Raw genomic sequence first — 6,041 nt, 5'->3', positions numbered from 1 at the left:
ACCCAGTATCCCTCTTATATTTATGGTCTTTGAGGTTTTACAGATCAGTTGGGAATTAGGTGCTGGAGCAGACCATACCTTGACCCCCAAACGTTTACTCAGTCGCCCCCTTCATTAAACCTTTTCTTTAACATTTAGTTTGACTACTCACTTAATTATTTTTAGTTGAAATGTTACCAAGGGAGTAAATAACCCATTCAATTTACATAGACCATAGTACACTTAGAATGAATGAAAAAAAACATTGTGTTAAGATTTTAGTGCTATTTCTTAAAGTGTCATGTTGTCAGGGACAGAATCCTGGTGTATTACAGTCCCATAATACGATGCTTGACAATGGCCACTGTGTTTGGCTCCAGCTTCAATAATGATGGAGGAAAAAAAAGATGTATTTTTATTATTAGAAATAAAAGAATTAAGAGAAAAAAATATACTTTTTTTTCTTTTGTTGAAAAGCACTGAGTGCGACTGAATTAAAAGCATTCTGAAATGCTGGTGGGTTTTGAAAGAGGGATAATGTTTTTGAGTTATAGACGTATTATGTATGAAATCTGAAAATATTCCTCCACAAAGAGAGCATCTCCTGACCAAAAACAAGCAAAAAATGGTGAATAAACATCAGGAAAGACTAAGAGATCTCAATATGTAAATCTCGGAGAGAAGAAAAGAAAGGGCAGTATTTAAATACTGAAATGCTTCTATGTTAAGTCAACCTCTTTAATGACAGAACTCTTAATGCAAACATTAATTACAGTTTCAAAAGCTAAACCTCCAGTTTTCAGTTACATTATTATAATGCCATAATGGTATCAATATTTTTTTATGTTTTATGTCGCAATGACGTCATCTGTAAAAAGTACAAGAACAATCTAACTATAGATAAAAATTCAGAGCTACGATTAGCCTATGAAGCCTATTCAAGCCTTAGTACAGTGACACCAATAAAAGACCATACCTCTTCGGTCTGTGGTGTTCAGATTTAGCTGCAGAGCCTGAGAGCTGCCAATTAGAGCAACTTTTGAACGTTTTGACATTTTGAAAAATCATCAAACCATAGATGACCAGTCTGCAACGTGCACATTGCGAGTTAAATATGGTTATTATTAAACATGCCTATAATGTGAGTTCATTTAGTAAAAAAAAAATCTATTTTGAAGAATAATAAAAGTATTTGAATAACATTTAATATGCAGCGCGGTGCATTCACAAGTCACACTGGTTGCTGTTAAAATCATTTTATGCGGCATTCCCTTTGCTGTACTGCCAGATGGGTGAAATAAGGATGTCTTTATGGGGCTTTCCTTGTGCATCCATCCGGCACGGAAAGGGTTAATTGAGCAAAATCAACATATGTACATCTTGTTATTTTTATATGTAGTCAAGAGATTAACAAAGATCATAAATTAATGAATTATAAAACAGTTCAGAAAGAATAATGTGGAATCAGGGATGCCATCTAGTGTTCAAGAAAAGTACTGCTTTATTGAGCCTCGAACCTAGGAGATTACTGTATATACTGTATGTATATAGTTGGAATGGAAAGACATTCTACAATACTTCTTTGGATCATATCACAATAACATTATATTTAAAAAAGTTAGCCATGGAAGACAGTTATATTTCATATTTTGTGCAACAAACATGCACAAACAATGTTTCAACCAACAAAGCTCCTTTCTTCAGCATCAATGCATTCAGGGATCTTCTGTGTGTTCGCTATACAAAGTAAAGATGTTGATTTAAGGGTATTGTTAGCTGCTGAAGTGGAAAGAGTGTCCAAAATGCCAAATGCATAATGAAAGGTAAACTTCATTTTTATAAAGTTTATTTAAAATGCTTAACATATTGAAAATATGAGATTTTTGTTCATTAACTATGGCTTCAGGAACTGAATATATTTTAGAATTTTAAAGTTTAATACAGTATAATGGTTTTGGAGATATCTGAGTTGTTATCTTAGGAATTAATTTCTGCTACATGCCCATTTGTGCCTAACTGCAAAATTATTCATTCACCTGTCCTAAGCTCACTCATCTTTCGTATAGTGTGTATATACAACTTTCATTAAAGGGGGGACACCGGGTGGGAGGTGATAGCGCCCTGGACACTTCAGAAGCTGAAAGGTCCAGCTAGGATCACACACACAGTCATCAGACAATCAAGACACACCAAATGTGACACTTAAGGTATACAACACATAATGTAGGCTCCTGCAGCCAGTATAGTGCAAGGTCTGCACGGTGGATTTTGGTGCATAAGTGCACAATTTGGCAACGCTGCTAAGGATTTCTGTAATTATTTAATACTAGGCATACACCAGGGGTGCGTTACCATACCCGTGGCTTATTTATGTGTGACATCATCACTTTGCATTTATTTCCTCTATAATCTTACTGCATATTATTACTGATTTAACACATGCATTGATATAGTCTGAGAAGCTGCCACCTGGATCCAAAACAGCGTTCATTTTATGTTTCGCTACTGATGGATAATTATATGCATGAGTACACACATACGGACATACACACTCTAAAACTGTTGTGTATATATACTAAAACACCCATGTACACAAACTGGCAACTCAGATATACTTCCGTTGGTGCGTGGCGCATTTCACTACCTATGAGGCAGTAGAAGGTGGTGGCGTAGGCAGTGAGGTATGGTATCTCTTTGCCTTTGTCCCTCCAAGTCAGAAAGGACCTTTTGTTAGCAGGTGTCACAATGACCACATACTTCATTCTTCCTACTAAACAAAACACAGTGTTAATGAGACGTTGTACCCTTCACAATGCACTTATAGTACTAAATAGTGCCAATACTGACGATGGTGGATTTTTTGTCTACTGCCCATGCTAAGCCTACAACTCATCCCTCTGTCTTTTGTCCGTGTTCCTGAAGACTTGATATTCATCCGTTTCTCATAGTTAACATACTGCATTCCTTGGCAGTGTTAAATTCTCAAACACCCAGGGGGCATCTCCCTGTTCACACCTGGGTGCTGAGAGCGTGTAAGCTTCTAGAAAAGCTTGGTGTGCCCCCCATCACAAGGAGGGGTCCTGGCTCTGCGTAGTGAGTGGGAGTGTAGGAGCTTCTATCCCTCCCATTGCAAATGGTGTCTGCAGTCCGTATGTAGTATGGAGAACCATACGGGGAGTATGCTGGAGTAGCGGAGGGAGGAGGCAGTCCATCGAGGTGCGCAGAACAGTCATGGCAGGGGAAGTGTGAGTGAGCCCCGTGATCTGAATTGTCTTCCGTCTCCTCACAAAGTTCATCTTTCTTGCAACAATAGTACTGCAAAGCAAAAAGTGAGACTTGTCTATTTTGTCCAACCTAAATTACTACTTTAATATGTTACACATGTAGAATATCCAGTGATTACTATATCTTCATACATATTATGTTCAAAGAGGTTTGGAAAAAATGGCTTGAGTGGCAATGGGCATGTGTATGTTGAGACTTTAATGACTTGGGGCAACCTGGAATGCCACTAACCCATGGTTCAGGATGTCAGGTAAGAAGTCAGATGTCAGAGTAACTAAAATTCACCTGTATCACAGCCACAAATCACTAACCTACTCCAACATGAACCACATATCATTCATATTATAAACCATATATTATGACCTTTAATGATTATTGTATTTTTATGTTTGGATTTGAGAACAAATATGGACATCCCTACATGTTGTTGTGTATGTACGATAGATAGATAGATAGATAGATAGATAGATAGATAGATAGATAGATAGATAGATAGAAAAATAGATGATAGATAGATATATAGATAAATAGATGATAGATAGATAGATGATAGATAGATAGATAGATAGATAGATAGATAGATGATAGATAGATGGATAGATAATAGATAGATAGATAGATAGATAGATAGATAGATAGAGAGATGATAGATAGATAGATAGATAGATAGATAGATAGATGAAAGATAGATAGATAGATAGATAGATAGATAGATAGATAGAGAGATGATAGATAGATAGATAGATGATATATAGATATATAGATAGATGATAGATAGATAGATGATAGATGATAGATAGATAGATAGATAGATAGATAGATAGATAGATAGATAGATAGATGGATAGACAGATAGATGATAGACAGATAGATAGATAGATAGATAATAGATAGATGATAGACAGATAGACAGGCTTTGCAGTGTATCAGGGGCTCACCTGAAGTCTGCAGTAACAAAGCACTCCAATAATACACAAAAGTATGAAGGCTGCTAGGATTCCTCCAGTGATGACTACAGTTCCAGCTGTCATCCGACCAATCCCCCATCAAACCCTACACAAGAAAACACAAGTTACGCAAACCACCTTCCACTGACAGACATAATAATTATACTTCTGGAGTTGAGAACTAGAATAAAACAAAAGAAGCAGTGACAGACAATGATGAACTGAAGAGTTGTTGATACCAGAAAAAGTATGAAAAGAATGGCTGGAGAAGATGAGCCTTCCTGAACCGTAAAAACGTACGATGTTATAAATTATTCAAAGAGTAAACGTGTAAATCATCCCCTATAGTTGATCATGTTTAGACTTCAGAAAATACTCATTGAACCACAAATGAGCCCAATGGATCCAACTGCAGACTAAGACTATGTACAGAGTCTGTATTAAAGTGAATCGAGCTACGGAGTACCTTCAAATAAGAAAAGACCAATGTTCTTCAGAGGCAAATCAATGAAGACAATGAAAAAAAAAATGCCTATACAGCTGAAAGGTGGTTCTCTGCTACTGTGGTTCTTCTGCTACCCCTTTAATGGGAATCTTAGCTAATCATTTTGTCATCTTTATAGATATAGCTGCCTCTAATTGGTACACTAAGCAAGATGCCTGATGCCACAGGTGGGCATGGATGTGATCTTGCACCGTGCCAACTCTATGCAGTGGCAACACGTCCAACCCGTGTAACACTCATACTATCTCCTGAGTATCTCATACTATCTCCTATCTGCTTAGTATTTAAAGAAAACAAATCCCGTTTCTCCACCTTCATGGACAGTCAGCTCCCTAAATATTATACTGAATACGTATGGAAGAACCCGACACAGGCCTTAGATGAATTGGTAACATAAGTATGATGCTATAATATAATAGTCGAGCATACGCGGCGATGGCAGTGAGTCATTTGATAAATGCTGTATTGTAACAGACGGTTGAGGACTCTTACACTGTATGAGCCGTGCTGTTTATGAGACTTGAGTCACTGGATCCACCTCTGGACACAACTAAACATCCAATTCACTCTGAAAAACAAAGCATGACTTAATGAGATTTGCAATTCTGGAACTCACAAGATCTATTTATCAGACCTGTCACGGATGCCGTGTCCATGTTTAAAAAGTAAGTAGTAGTAGTGGCACGAATTAACGCGGGTTATCATTTTACTGCTGGTTTAGCTTAGCCTTTTTTAATTAAATCACAGAGCTTTAGCGTTCTTCTGATCTCACTATAAATTGGTAGGTTAATTGCTGATTTTATCAATACCAGACCACATGTTAGCCAGATCCTTTTGCATCTAGCTACTATGGTATCTTCATATATAGTTTATCTTCTCTGTAGAACACGCAAATATGATTCAACTTCCATTTTTTCTTAAAATATGGCAATGTTTAGCTCTGCATATAAATTATGCGAAATTCTCATCAATGAAACCAAAAAATGTTTTAGATATCTTTTTCCTCTAACATTGCTTTCTGTTTCAGTGCAGGAAACTTTTAGACACAGATCACAAAAGCTCCAAATGCCGCGCTGCACACATATGGGATCGTGGCATTTGAAGTCTATTGACGGACACCTGGGTTTAATACCCCCAACGAAAACAAGACAACACATCATAGTCTGCATGTGAGATGGATGCCGACTTGGGAGCGTCTCCAGCATTTTCCTGCTCACTTGAGCCTGAGGAGGATCGGATCGTCTAGGATTCCACCTGAAGAGAGGACCCACTTAAGTTTTTAAGGGAGGATGGAGGCCAAAGGGCCGAGTCTTCAGGGACCCGGC

At 37.5% G+C, this 6,041-nt stretch overlaps 1 long non-coding RNA gene across 1 annotated transcript; it reads right to left on the bottom strand.

Moving 5' to 3' along the window:
- Positions 1 to 2,740: 2,740 nt before the first annotated feature.
- On the bottom strand, positions 2,741 to 5,282 carry LOC128499795 (uncharacterized). The gene is made up of 3 exons (XR_008354816.1): positions 5,209 to 5,282; positions 4,203 to 4,317; positions 2,741 to 3,294 (listed from the first exon to the last, which is right to left on the bottom strand). It is a non-coding gene; the product is annotated as an uncharacterized LOC128499795 (long non-coding RNA).
- Between the last annotated feature and the right edge of the window lie 759 nt (positions 5,283 to 6,041).

The sequence above is a fragment of the Spea bombifrons genome, chromosome 6 (assembly GCF_027358695.1).
Source record: "Spea bombifrons isolate aSpeBom1 chromosome 6, aSpeBom1.2.pri, whole genome shotgun sequence".
NCBI classification, from domain to species: domain Eukaryota; kingdom Metazoa; phylum Chordata; class Amphibia; order Anura; family Pelobatidae; genus Spea; species Spea bombifrons.
The sequence above is the reverse complement of the archived record's forward strand: the minus strand, read 5'-3'. Positions and strand labels throughout refer to the sequence as shown.